Source organism: Eleutherodactylus coqui, chromosome 6 (assembly GCF_035609145.1).
Source record: "Eleutherodactylus coqui strain aEleCoq1 chromosome 6, aEleCoq1.hap1, whole genome shotgun sequence".
Taxonomy (NCBI): Eukaryota; Metazoa; Chordata; class Amphibia; order Anura; family Eleutherodactylidae; genus Eleutherodactylus; species Eleutherodactylus coqui.
In genome coordinates, this window is record NC_089842.1 from 88,203,432 (window position 1) to 88,218,870 (window position 15,439).

The 15,439-nt window shown below is 43.0% G+C and overlaps 1 long non-coding RNA gene across 2 annotated transcripts in view; it reads left to right on the top strand.

The window, feature by feature from the left end:
• The window catches only part of LOC136632338 (uncharacterized), a 26,889-nt gene extending 13,559 nt beyond the window's left edge, over positions 1-13,330 (top strand). For both annotated transcript variants that reach the window (XR_010793152.1, XR_010793153.1), the window contains one exon: positions 12,637-13,330. This is a non-coding gene — a long non-coding RNA (uncharacterized lncRNA). The remainder of the gene's footprint in view (positions 1-12,636) is intronic.
• Positions 13,331-15,439: the final 2,109 nt, after the last annotated feature.

Consider the following 15,439-nt stretch of genomic DNA (forward strand, 5'->3'; position numbering starts at 1 on the left):
TGGGATGGGTGAGGAAGGGAATTATGTGTCACCAACTCCCGTCTAACCATCACCAGGATCCTCAAGAGTCACTTGTGATTTAGTTGATGGGGCAGATCCCCCTATCAAGGTAAGTATTTAGCACTTGAGGTGTTGTATGATTCGTATGTTCTCCAAATGGAGACTGTTTTTTAATAGAGGTATATATGTTATACGAATCAAGCAAACCACTTTTCTTTTGGGACTCTTGTAGTTTTTAATGTTTGAATCAATGTCGTTTAGTGCATTTGTTTTCACTGTTTTATACACTTTCTGTTTAGATTGCTCTTCACACCAGTATGGTATTGAGTTTACAGTGTTTAAAGCTTTTCCGTTTATATTGCTCTTGCTCGACGCGTTTCCCTATCGGGGTACTCGATAGTTCATCAGCAGCCGGGCATCGATAAGCCCCTAAATAAGTAAGAAAAGATTTGTTTTAGAATATATATCAAAGATGATCACTAGATAGGTGGCTGAAACACGCCTGTCACTATTCAATAATAGAAGATTCCTCAGAGTTGCCTAGTTTATATAATAAACTTGGACCCTACCAATCGTATGGGTCCCAAACGTGCTCTAGTCGATCAGAATCCGGAAAATGGATTTAAACTGGATATTTCTGGCTCACATAAGGTCTGCCACATTCATGCGGCTCTGGTGTAGAATAGAAAAGCTGTGCATCATGTGCATCCATGAAAATGATGCATATGGTGTGTACCAAAGCTGCCAGAGTTAGTCTGTCCAAAGTGGCACCCAGGTTAGCATAGAACTGTCATATGTCCTCCAGGACTGGTAGCTCCTAGGTTAGTCGCTGTAAGATTAAGTATCTATTCGCCCAACAAGAAGATAACGTACGGGGAACAATATCCCAAATCAGCCTAGGAACTACTAGTAACTGCCACAATGGCAAAAAGCATTTTTAAGCTAGCTAGAAGGCTTGCATTAGTAAGACGAGGTCAGCTCTGGTAGCTTGTAGAGCTTATATTTCAAGCTCTTCCCCAAAAATCATGCTGCAGGGTTTGCCAAAAACCACTGCTTTCAATAGGATCTGCAGCAGCGCCAATCCCATTGAAAGCAATGGGATAGTATGCTGCACTTTTGCCACAGCTGTGGCAGAAGTCCGCGGTATTCTCCATATCTTTTCAATGGGGCTAGCGCTGCTGCCGCTGGCCCCATTGAAGAGACTGGCGATATCCCGGTCTCATTTCGGCATCTTTCTTGCGCTGCGAGGCGAGTGTTTTCACTTGCTCTCGCAGCGCAAGATAGAAAATATCGCCAGTGGGTGTCTGCCCTCACTCCGAATTGCACTGGTGTAAGCTGTATCACATCTGGTGCATCTGTTGCTATTGATGTGCCAGGAAATGCAATCAATACCAATTATTATGAACAGGTTTAGAGTTGTGCTATAATTTACTTCAATTCCGGGTATAAATTATAGTAAATTTTTCAAGCGACAGAAGGCACCACCCCCTTCCACTTTTTGAATAGTGGCGAGTGCTGTGTAGAATCCAAAAAGTTGCTAACTTTTTTCACAAGGCAAGGTGTGCGCCCAATTTTTTTATTTTTACTAGAACTCTGGCGCAAAGCCCTTGATAAATTCCTCCCCGAGGCTTATGTCACAGCTTATGTTTTTGGTGATGGTTCTTGGCTTGTAAGAAACTCTATGAACTTAATGCAGTTTCCAGTTCTGTAGAGAAGCCTATGGTGAAACAAATGAAAAAAAAACGGCATGTGTAGGGCATGCTGTGTTTTGGGAAAAAAAGTCATTGACCCAAACTACACACCAACAGTGAAGAAAGATGCTCCAAAAATGCACTGCTTGTAGTGTGTTTTATATATCAACATTTGCTTTAAAGGGAGTCTACTAAAACTGCTGGCAGCTCTATGTAGGGTCAGGGCAGTGGAGTCCTATCATACTACTTACTATCTGCAGCACCGATAAAAATCAACTTTTATTCTGCAGTGTGCCGCGTCACTAAGTGCTCTGGAGGTGGGACTTCTCACTGAAGTGCGCTCCTCTCTATGATTGACAGCTATCAGTCAGCTGTGGAGCAGCTCAGGGGACCGAGGGGAGTACCTCAGTGCGAAGTCCGGCCTCAGAGCGCTTGCAGAATAAAAGTTGATTTTATGGATGCTGCAGATAGTAGCATCATGCTCATCGGTATGTCTATACCCTGCTTCCATGCCTCTACATTTTTCATTGGCAAAACGGCTGATAGACTCCTGTTAAGGTCACATCTGGCTGCAGTGGTTTTGGGCAGAAAAAAAGTTAAGAAAAGTGCTACTTTTTTCTAAAAACTTAAAGTCTACTGTTATACCCAAATTGTTCTATGTTTGTCAGGATCAAACACCCCATTGAGTCTAGAGCTGCTCAGTGGTTAGCACTGTTGCCTTGCAGTGCTCGGGTTCTGGGTTCAAATTCGATTATGGATAACATCTGCAAGGAGTTTGTATGTTCTCTTGTGTTTGTGTGGGTTTACTCCGTCTTCCTCCGATGCTACAAAAAACGATTATGGACAACATCTGCAAGGTGTTTGTATGCTCTACCCGTGTTTGTGTGGGTTTCCTCCCATTTTCTCCTGTTTCCTCCATACTCCCAAAACCAACTAAGGACAACATCTGTATGGAATTTGTATGTTCTCCTGCTTCGTTCTAGCAGTCTCCTTTTGGAAGCAAAGGAGAGTGATGCTGGGTGTAATGGTTACTCCAGAGTTTGGAGTCAGAGTTTCTGCTTACCTCGTTAAGATACGTTTTGGAGTGTTTTCTCTTGGTTTGTTGTTTCTTTATCTCCAGGTTTCAGGGTTAGAGAGTTCCCCAGGTTCCGGCGTGAGTGCGTTCTTGTCAGGACTGTTCATTCACTACTTAGGTAGGAACGTCCCCTTTTTAGAGCCCCATAGGGACAGTTCAGTTTACTTTATTTTCTCTTTTCCGTTAACCACCTGCTGTCTGGCATCTGTGGTGTTAAGGCTGGGTTCACACGGGGCAAATTTGCCACGGAATTTCCGTGCGGAATTTTGCTGCGGCAAATCCACCTGGAGCCACTAATCCCGGGTTTGGCCAGCCATGTGCACGAGATATTGCAAAAATCTCATCCACACAGGGTGGCCAATCCATTGCGGAAAAGCCAGGCGGAACCAGCGTTGCGGCGCGTACTTAAAATATGCAGCATGTCACTTTTCTTTTTCTATGGGGAGAGAAAGCCACAGCTGAATGCCAGCAGCTAAACTGCTACAAAACCCGCGGCGAAATGCTGCAGGTTTTGAAGCTGCGCTTTTCCAGCGGAATTCCTGCGCTTTTACGGTGCGGCCAAACCACGGGAATTCCGCTGGAAATCCGCCCAGTACGAGCCTAGCCTAACAGTTCCTGTGCGCTTATTTCAGAACTGCAGTTACCACTCGTTAGTCGCAGTTATGACATCTCCCATATTTGCATGGATTTTCTCCAGTTTCCTCCCGTTTTGCAAAAACCGACTAAGAACAACATCTGCATGGAGTTTGTATGTTCTCTCTGTGTTTGCGATTATTCCCTCACACACTACAAAAGCTAGTGGGTGAATTTAAAAGGTGTGAGCCCCAATGGGGACAGGACAGCGATGTCAAGTGCTGTGGAATATGTATGTGCTATATAAATAAAGGTATTACTAGCTGCCAGATGTGGCATAGATAAAAACCTTATGCAATAAATAAGTTATATATTTTCCTATTTAGCATGCAATGTATGCAAAGTGCTCGCTGATGATGCTGCCACCCAAGTAAGGCTTCGTGGTAGCAATAACCATCAACAAATTGGAAATTTCTGCTTCAAGTGGCAAATGTTGCATTGTCACATTCTTACACCAGATGGCAGTATTGCAGAGCTGCTGACCATTACTAGTCCCAGCTGAGAGATAATAGGCAGAAACTGAACCATGTCAGGTCTTTCAGCATGTGATATCTGCAGATTAACACTATGTATGATACATAGAAACATGATACTGATAGCTTTATATCTATTTGACTGCACAGTACATGTTTATTTTGCAAGCTACTTTTAATGTGCATTGTGTATATATGCGCATATATTAGTAGCTATATAAGTTCACTATACAATGTGTGCATGTATGTGGTCATATGCCGGATGTACAGCTGTAAGGCTACACACTGCCCTGACACCGTCATCCGAATGTCATATGTGTTATCACTAACCTTGCTACTCACATGATGAAGGCCAACGTATGGGGGACACATCTTCATCTAACAGTTGCAACTTGGAGAACTAGAAACAGTGGCAAGCTTTCCTCTAAATAAGACCCCTAGACCCAATTTACATAAAGCTATGTTTTCTATGCATTGACCAAGAATGATGGAAAGTAGCCATAATTACTATAAAATGTTTGCGATCCATTGAATGTGGTCATTATGTGACCTATATACAAATTTCTCACATGTAATAGTGCCGCCATCTCTATGGTAATTTGAGGGTAACCCACTAAATAAAATATCAGACTTTTAATTTGCTAGTGTGGTTGTAATTTTTCCTATCTCTACCTTGGGAAAACAAAAGGCAATAACTCCACTATAGGCAATTTCAGATGAGTGTACTGCGCCCATCTGTAATACGGAGGTGTTATAGATGACATTACAACCGAGTCATCAGTATGTCATCTAGATTTGCTTCTGTATTACGATTCTTTTCTATTGCTCAAATACAAATCCATATTTACCCAATAGAAAATAATACCAATACAGAAGCAAAAATGGGCAAAAATGGTCTGTACAAACTATAGCCGTGTGAATAGATACATAGATTTCCATTAGGTCTAAATTACATTCCGCAAAGGATGGACCAAATACAGAGTATAAATGTGCCCGTCTGAAAGCAGCCATAGTGTGCTTACTGGAAAGCCAGAGGAAAGTGATCGACGTGGGCTGAAGGTTCAAGAGTCAACCTTGCAATCAGGTGTCACCTTGCAGATGATGTGATGACCACAGACACGTTGGGCATCCTTAGTGTGGCCACAAGAGCTTACATTATCATGCGATGCTAGCTGTACATGGCCTGTCCATTCATTTCCAATATATCCGATCAATGGGACAAAAACTATTGATTGGACGATCTTACTTAAACCAAATGACATTGTCACTATATATCTAAAAGCCCCACAGAATAATCTGTCAACAATTTAGATGTCACATAAAATTTGACTCTGGAAGATCTACAGTAATCTCTTAGTATCTTAAAGGGTTGTCCAGTTGCAAACTATTGATGGGCCTTTCCAAAGGACAGTCCATGAATAGATTAGTGGGGCTCAGCTGACCAAGAACTCCACTGATAAGCTGTTTTCTGGGTTAGTGTGCTCACAAACTGAGCTGATTTCTGCAGGAAGCAGACAGCTCCATTTCCACTGCAGTGGCCAGATGTGGTATTACAGGCAAGGTTCCTATTCACTTCAATGGCAACTTGGCCTGCAATACCAAACTTGGTCACCACAGTGGAAATGGAGCTGTCTACTTCCTGCAGAAATCAGCTTGGTGCACAAGCGCACCAACCTAGAAGACAGCTAACGGGAAGTGATTTTAGGTGGCGGACCTCCGCTGATCTGCTATTGATGACTTATCCTGTGGATAGGCTCATCAATAGTTAGCAACTGAACATCTCCTTTAACTAACCATTCCTATAACAGAATTGTTGGTAAACATGAAGCATATAAGAGCAGCTCAAGTGTCCCCTAATGTCTTCTATTATTGAAAACGAGGATAATTTTTACTGGATTTTAGAATAGCTGATAAGCAGCTCCAACTGTATATGGCAGCCTCCTCTCCCTATACTATAAACATGCGCGTTCAGCCAATCCAAACATGCATATTTATGGAGAGTCAATAGTTATTGCGAAATAGCTGTTCCACCAACTTAAAGAGAATTTCCAGGACTAGAGGAAATGGTCTGCTGGTTTTCCATAGACAGTGTCACGTCTGTCCATGGGCGGTGTATTGTATCTCATTCCTTTCAAGTGAATGGAGCTGAAGTGCAATATCGGACACAGCCCAAGAACAGACGTGACGCTGTTTATGCAAACACATCAGACCCTTTTTCATAATCCCATCCAAACCCCTTTAAAGGGGCTTTCTGGGATTTTGATATTGTTGGGATAGGTAATCCTTATCAGATTGTTGTGGTCAGACTTTTGAGTGAAGGGACCATTGAGCACCTTGTCCCCTCCATTGTTTGCAAGGCGCAACTTTGTACATTTTTGACGTGACTGTGCTTGATCCTGCATATCTCTGTCACATGCAAGTGGGATTAAGCTGCAATACCAGCCACAGCCACTACAAAATGTATAGCACTGTGCTCAGTAAACAATGAAGGGGATTAATGTTAGATTAATGTGGCGTCTTCAGTTACCCAGTCAGTGTGGGTGTTGAGAGTCAGACAGCCACTGATCTAATATTGATGACCTTTCTGAAACTAAACCCTTTCAAGATTAACATCATCATTTACTGTGCAGCAGAATGCAGCCTACTGTTCCCTGTTCTCAGCCATTTGAGAGTATGGAGAATTTTACTGAATTGTTCCTCAATACCATTTACTGACCAGAATGCCAGAAAAAATCCATACTGTGTTCACTCCATGATCTCAGAACCTAGAGAACAGTTGCATATAGTTGTGAATGCTTCTACATTTCTGTCCATACCTTTTCATAGTTGTCATTAGAAATGGCAACCATGTCTTAGTCCCGGGTCTATCATACAATGGACACCAACAGCATTTAACAGACCCCACTGATATACAGGGTGATCATTCTTAAAGTATCCCTATTTAGAGTTGTTTAGAGAGACTACTTGGTGTAATTGTTCCAAACTTGATGATAATACTATCCAGGACATGCAGAAGCGATCCATGTGATATAAAATTAGTTACAAATCTTACCACCAGAAACAGCATTTTCAGCACTGTTGACTGGGCCATGTCTAAAGATACCTTTTACATGGTCCGACTGTTGGGTGCATAGGCGACTCAAAGCTGTACCAGTTGTTCAAGTGAATGGAGGTGGAGCGAGTCTAGCAACGTTCCGGCTCAACCGCCTTCATTCACTGTGAACAGGCAGAAGTTCATATTTTGAGTGACTCCTGTTTTATACTGCGGGAGAAGCTGCTCAGCAGTTGTTCCATCTCAGTGAGCGGAAATGGACCGACTAGCAGTAACCGAGCGACTCCTTGCTCAGTACCCTGTCGCTGGCCGTATGTACACGGTAGTCACCAAAAATTATTCAGGTGACTATCGGCTCTTGAATAGTCTTGAAACAGCACTGCTTGTCCTCCATAGACTCTCAACAGCAGCTGTAGCAACATTTTCAGTTGGTTGTTGACATGTTGTTTTTTTTTCATGGATTGCTTCCGCACGTCCTGAATAGTATTATTACCAAGTTTGGTTCCAGTAGATCTTTCTCTAGACATCTTTGAATAGGGCTACTTTAATTAAGATCACCTTGTATAATGGTGTCAGTCGGTATACCGTCATGGAGTCTGTTCTTCCAATCCAAATGACAGAGTTGGATGCTCTTTGGGATCCTCCGACACAGATTGAACAGAACCTTATCCTATAAACCTTCCGCTCTGGTACATGGGATTGAAACCTTCACAATTATCCGCCCCAACCGGTTTTGTAGTTACAATTCATGGCAGATTTGGTATCCTATAATAGTAACCAGGACCTCCCACAGTTCTACCGGGCAAAGTTTAGTTGATTGCAAAACCCTATAGCGATCATTAGAACTGAAGCGGACGTATGCAGATAGTATAATGCATCCGGAATATTGCGGCACGGTACCCGCTTAATAAATATTTTTTTTCAGTTTTTAAAAAAAAATTTTATACCTCCAAAGAAAACACATTTCATATATCATTGCATAATGTTTGTCTTTTTCTTATGAGTTATGTAGGAAGACTCGCTAATAAGGAATTGCTGAGTAAAGTATTGTTCCGCTAGGTTACTTCAGTGTATAACAATGTGGTGATGCAGTGAAATCTGAATCGATGTGTCATCTGCGGTCACATGCAGCAGGCAATTATCATTATGGACGCTCGTTATTAGTCATGTAGAAGGAGAATTGCTGCTTGTAAACAGGATGGCAGCCGTTCTGTTCGCTCTTCCACGAGGCAGGTTCCTGTCCATATCTGGTCCTGTAGACATTATATTGTCCTATCATGGTTGCACTTGACTCGGATGACCGGTATTGTGGAATAAACTATGGGATTCTCTTTTTTTTTTTGTAACCATTTCCACCTCCCTCGCCCTTTTTCTGTTCCTTTTTGCTGATATATGACTGGAGGTGATGATGGGGCCTGTAATGTCAGCTTGTAAAGTGTGAAAATTAAATTCACAATATAACTCTGGTCGTGCGGGGACAACAGCAGTCTCCTGGCAATCTTGCCCGTTTTCTTGATGAACCCCCTTTGTCCTGTTAATTTGCTGTGCCCCTGTCATTTGCGCTGACCAAAACCCCACTTGCCATTAACCCATCTCTCCTAGTAGATGCACTACAGCTCATTAATTTCAATACTCCGCCAATAAGGCTAATAAACAAACTCCTACATGTAGTTAATGGTACCTCGATTTCCTTACTTTCTCTCCCCTTAAAGTGCCCACCCCCAGCAGAGACCATTGTATTTATTAGACTTCACTAAATCCATATTCATCATAAAATAGCGTCTTCGCTCCCGAAAACTTGTAGACTTGTGGTGCTACATTGACGTTAACGAGCTGTAGTGCCTATGCCGAGAGCGGAAGGGTTAAATGTGTGCGACTTTCCGATATTTCGTAGCTGACCACCGGGCGCTGGTAGCAAGTGTTAACCTGATTTTTATCTATATGGTCTTGGGAAATGCTGATCTGCGGTGCTTTTTTCTAGAAGCAACGGGGTTAAGGGAGAGTAGAGCCCCTTTAAGAAGACATTGTGCATGTAGGTCTGTGGCATTTGCTAGCCTTCCTCCCCCCCCAGTGTGCGGGGGTACTTCTGGCTGAGGGAGGTCAGGGGTCAACCCAGCCAGCGTTGTCACTGGCTGACTGACGGAGCGAGAGAGGTAGAGAGTGCTGTTGTCACGGCAACCGAATACCCAGGACATTTCATTATTACAAAATAATTGTTTTTTTTTTCCCCTTATCGATCGGTTCTGGCAGAGAGCGGAGTCCGGGCGGCCGTAAAGACACCGAGGAAATGGCAGCTAGAGGGAGGGGTGTGGGGGGAAAGAATCCTGAGTGATCATGGTTGGAGACACATACAAAATATCACAATATGTGTGTGCGTGTAAATATATATAGATACATAAATATGTGCGTGTATATGTTTAACACATACGCAACACCGACATCACAATGAAATACTCGTCTCTGGGCCAATCTACCATATCTATAGAGCTGCTTGTGTGCGTGTCCACACTATATAAATGTATACATATATGTGTGCGTGTCCGCACTATATAAATATATACATATATGTGTGCGTGTCCGCTATATATATATATATAGTAAAATTTATTTTGTGGACACTCACACAGGCACCCATACATACACTGTGTGAGGTCCTGGTTTCAAAGTTATATACACATATAGAATGTGTGTGTGTGTGTGTGTGTGTGTGTGTGTGTGTGTATGTATGTATGTATGTATGTATGTATGTATGTATGTATGTATGTGTATATATATATATATATATATATATATACACACACATAACAGACCTAGAGATAGTAACCGCTATTTGCTCGTTCATCTACATCAACAACTGCGATCAGGGCTTGCAAGAAGTATGCGATATAAATAAACAAAGGAGGTATATGTAAGATAGCAGTAGGCACACACATGGATAATTGCATCTGAGTAAATGTCTATATACACTAAGGCATGCAGGGTAAACATTGGGTTTCTTTGTCATATTTACTAATGTTATGCACTAACTGGCTGGAGCTCTGACTGCTGGATTCCCTTGATCCCCAGAACAAAGGGCCGCGGTCCCATGACAGAGCTGTGCATAAAACGGTATCATTGCCCCAATGGAGTTCCTGCACAGTGCTAGGTCAGAAGCAAGAAGATCTATGAAGGGGTTGCTGTGCTATATGACCCATCCACTCGCTTGTATTCCTGGATGTGTAGTAAGCCGGCGATGGTCCATACTTACAGCAATGCCTCAAATTATACATAGACACAAAGATTTATTTTTTCTGCATGAATTCATGAGAAAACCAACTCTCATGTTGCGTTGGATGCCGTATACTATAACGGTATTCTCTCCCCATTGGTGGAAAAAAATCTCTGCGTGCCTTTGTGCATGGTCGGAGGCACATGGAGTCAAATATGAGCCCATAGCAGCCTATGGGCATTGTATTACAGATCTGTAGAGCACAGATCCATGGTGTAACCGTGTGCACAATGTCTAATTTGGCCGCCTGATATGAGGAATAGCATGATAGGACTGCTCCCTTTCATTCTCTGACAATCCAGCTGAGACCCGAACAGCTGGACAGACTGGTTGCTAGGGATAAACTGCCTAACAACTTTTCCATGGGGTTATCAGGCAGCTTATCCCTAGAAACCAGTGTAATCAGTCATCCAAGGGGCACATTGCCATTGAACTGAGTGACAAGAAGGTGTGGCAGGACATAAACCAAGCCTTTTTCTCTCTGTTCTTCTGTAATCTTGGTTTGGCTATAAAACATTGTGATATAAACCCACATGAGTCACACATGAATCACAGATAGTAATGCCTGGATTTCAAAGGGTTCCTCCCCGGTGCGTCTACTGTCACAGCCTTTACTATGCCACACGCCTGTTACTTGTACAAGAAGAATTTATAACTCCCCATAAATAAAATTATATACATTGAATTGCCACTTCATTAGGCTGGTTTCACATCTGCGTCGGAATGCAGCACCGTCCAAAAGCAGGAGGACCCCATTATAGGCAATGTGTCCAGCGCGTTTCGGTTTTATCCGGAGACTGAACAGTTCGGCCGCAGGGATTCCCCTTTCCTGCTCCCCGAACGGAGCAGCGAAGCGGAAATTCCTGCCACAGATGTGAAACCACCCTTAGAGATACTTATCTTGTAGTACGTTGGACCTCCTCTGGCCTTCAGGACTGCAGCAATTGATCATGGCATCCATTCACAGGTATCAGAAGACCGAGAGTATGCCAATAAAATATTCCCCATTACTTTACCTGCCTGAACTGTTGTCATCTGATAGGGTTTATCGATTCATGCTGCTTGTGCCAAATTATGAGCCTACCATCAACAAAGTGCAATAGAAATCTGGATTCATCTGACCAGACAATGCTTTTTCACTTCTCAGTAATCCAATTTTTTTTGCTCTTTTGGCCACTGAAGCCTTGCCTTGCTGTTTCTCTAAGACAAAAAATGACACAAAGTGGATGTCTGCTGTTGCAATCCATCCTTACTAAGGACATGTTAGATAAGCCCCTTTTACACGGAACGATTACCATTCAAATGAGCGAAGATGTACGATAATCATTCGGTGTAAACGCAGCCAACGTTCGAATGACAAACAATAAATCGTTCACTTTTTGTTCATTTTATGCAGGCATAGAAGTCATTGCTGACTTGTTCACTAATTGTTCAGCTTAAATACCAGTTGTTCAGTCGTTCTCATTCACTTATACAGCAAATGTGAACGACTGAATGATTTCTTGTTTGAACGCGCCAACAATGTATCTGCCTGTATAAACAGGCTTCCCGAGCGAACTTAAACGAGAAATCGGCAGGTCTAAATGGACCCTTAAAGTGCCAGCATTGTGTTTGGCTATAGTTTGCTTGACAGTGCACTGCCTGTTCGTCAGAACCATTCTTGACCACCTCTTCAGGCCCCTTTTAGTAAGGAGTTGTTTATTTTCACACTTTTGCTGGATGTTTTCATTGATCACACCATTTTCAGTATACCCCTTGTTACCATTACATGAGCCCTACAAGGTTTTGCAGTTTTTGAAACACTGGCTCTGGCTAGTCTAGCATCGATGACCATCCCTTGTTCGAAATCGCTCAATTTTCTCATTCTAATGTGGATTCACACTAAAACAGATCCAAGGAGAACGTGTTCATTTGATTTTATCCTTTACCCTGTAATCACTTGTCTAATTTCCACATAGGGAAGCTCCAATATTGAAAGGGCGAGTGTCTCTAATAAAGTGCCATCCAGTGTATATCTTCCTACGGTATGGAGTCTCTACGAGTCTGTATTACATACTTTTATGCATTCTCCGTGCCTCCATGAGATACTGTATTTTCAAGCTAATGCAATGCTTCTATGGTGAATACCTCCCTAATCCTATACATACGGGGGTTACAGTATGGTCCAGAGCAGGCTATCCGCAACCCAATATTGGTACATACACTAACTAGCACTTCACACTTTTGCACTTGATATTGCTGTATTGCTTCCATAAAGTAAATCAGTAACTGCTGGGGAAGGTTGAGTGCAGCCGAACAGTAACGACATATCCGCGAATAATGTTTGAAGAAATATCCACTTCTTAGTAGTGGGATCTGTATTTAGAAGCTAAACATGTTTTTTTGGATGAAAATGCTTTCTTGCTCAATAGCAATAATACATTTCATTCTTCCTCATCTTACAGGAATATCAGAAAAAGGGTTATTTACAACTATAGAAGATATGTAAGGAGGATTCCTAGAAGAATAAATCTGCCTGGTTGTTCATGCCTCCTTTCTGCTTTATCGGTCGCATTGTTTGGCAGGTTTGACAGATTCAAGAGTCTAGGAAGAATAAGTGACAGCACTGTAAGGGCAGCCTGTGTATACCGGCAGATACATCGCTGGCTCGTTCAAACCTGGAATCGTTCCATTGTTCACATTCACTGTATAAGTCAATGAGAAGGACCGAACGAGCGCTATTTAAACCAAGCGATTAGTGAACGAGCCAACCATGGTTTTTATGCCTGCGTAAAAACCAAACGACGATCGGAAAGTGAATTATTATAGTTTGTCGTTCGGCCGTTGGCTGCATTTAGAATGAACGATTATCATTCACTTTCACTCGTTTGATAATCATTCCATCTAAAAGGGACTTAAGAACAGTAATGGCTGCTCAAGGACCTGTATGCACTAGTTTAGTGCAAATGCCCTTTAAATCATATGTTCAATTTGAAGTTATTTTGACAAATGTATGAGGGAATCGGACAGTACTGTTGCCAAGGCAACCATACAACGCCCCAAACCTCTCTTGTAAGGCTCCTATCTCGGCGTCATACAAATGACAGAACCAGAGAATTTAAATGTACACTTAGATTTCGCACGACTTCTGCTCATCTAACGGCCTATGTGTGTATCAGCAATCCTGTAATATGCTTAAAATTTGTTTTACCACTGAAGGTGGAGTTTGAAGTGTCTGTCAGTAGGGGTCTCCCTTCTAGCACCTTTGCAATTCACTGCCTGTTAGGCATTTGCCTTCTCTAGTAACAGGGACATGGGGACATTGCTAGCTACTACATACAACAGAGGGGCGGGCATTCAGACGCTGCCTTGCAGCCTAATGTAGCAGGGCTATGCAAGGCTGGATAGCAAGTGTGGGAGAAGTCCCAGACAGTACAGTACTGGAAGAATGGCTCCCTAATACACAAGCCACCGATAAATGGATTGCAAATAGCAGGGCAGCAGAAACATAGAAAAATCTATGTGGAAAAGTGAATTGACAGAGCTCATAGCGGGTGCAAAGAATCTATTGAGGACCAGCACTGCTTTTGAACTTTTTAGAAAAAACTATGCTTAATTGTATGCTTAAAAACTCCCTACAACCCTCCATCTCCTTAGCAAACTACTACTAGGGTGGGTTCTCACTGGGCAGATTCCCGCCGGAAATCTCGCGGTTTGGCCGCAGCAAAAACCGCAAGATTTCTGCCGGGAGAAGCGCCGCGGAAAAACCCGCGGTGGCTTTGAAGTGGCCCGGCCGCTCGCTCTTCCACTGCGGCCGGCGCTCCCATAGAGGAGAGCACAGCCGCAGCGGAAAGAAAAAAGAATGGACATGCTGCGGTCGGCAAAGCCACGCCGCAGTTTCGACCGGATTAAACGCAGCTTTGGCTGTCCCGTGTGGACGAGATTTCTGAGAAATCTCGTCCACATGGCTGGCTAATCCTGAGATTAGCGGCCGCATGCGGATTTGCTGCACGGAAATTCTGGACGGAATTTCCCCCGCAAATCCGCCCTGTGTGAACCCCCCCCCTACTGTTGGAGAGATACAGTGGTTCATCATTTTGTTCTAGGAGGCCATTGTATGTTTAAACCATAACTCTATGGAAAACTGGTAATTGGTTCCAAAGCTGCAAAAATGTCAGCTAAAAGTAATACAAAATGACAAAGGAAATTAAGTGGATAAGTCCTTACTAGAGATGAGCGAGTGTACTCGCTGAGGCAAACTACTCGAGTGAGTAGTGCCTTATGCGAGTACCTGCCCGCTCGTCTCAAAAGATTCGGGTGCCGAAGGGGGAGAGCGGGGAGGAACAGGGGGAAGATCTCTCTCTCACTCTCTCCCCCCCGCTCACCCCTGCTCACTCCCGCAACTCACCGCTCTCCCCCGCCGGCACCCGAATATCTTGAGATGAAATGCCCATACTGTTTGCTGGAGATCACAGCAAAGTGCGCGTGCTGCTGATCCGGACTGCCTGTGACATTGCATGTTGAGTCTGGACCAGGAAAGACCATTGTATGCTAGAAATATTGTATCCTGAGGACATTGTAACTTGAAGGATCACTGTAATAATACTATCATAGGCAAGCCATACTCATCAGAGTCCACTGAACCCTCTATATGTATTATGGGACAGCTCAGTATTCTCTAACGGCAGACATCAGGGGAAAATAGAATCAATCGGACATGTTGGAGTTTAACTTGCCTGATCCTTTGTTCCCATAGGAGATAAGCAGTTCCCAGAGGTTTCCAACAGCAGTTTATTCCCCTTCCTCTGCTGCAGGGGATATGTAGTATTATATGACAGTCATTAAGATGAATGGTAGTCCATGTAATACAAGGACAAATCCACCAGAATGGGAGAAGCTTGTATAAAGCTGTTCTCTGTTCTGGCTCAGAAGATTCCCCTCTCTGATTTCCATGTGCCCTAGTAGGACATAATAGACAGGGGTTGTCTTCAGGAGAAACCCCTTTAATACATTAAATAGATATACATATATGACCCTGGAATCACCATTATTAGAATTTTCATAGTCACATAGAGAATGCATCATATCTAGTCCATTTCCCATTGGGTGCAATAGAATGCATATCGATCAGGAAGACAAGACACATGACCAAAATCAAATGACAAATTGCCGTTCTAATTCATTTGTCTGGAATAGGTAGTTCAGCGGGGACAAAGACAACAGGGAGACAATTAGGAACAAGTGGGTCAGCTATAAGGAATCCGTGTG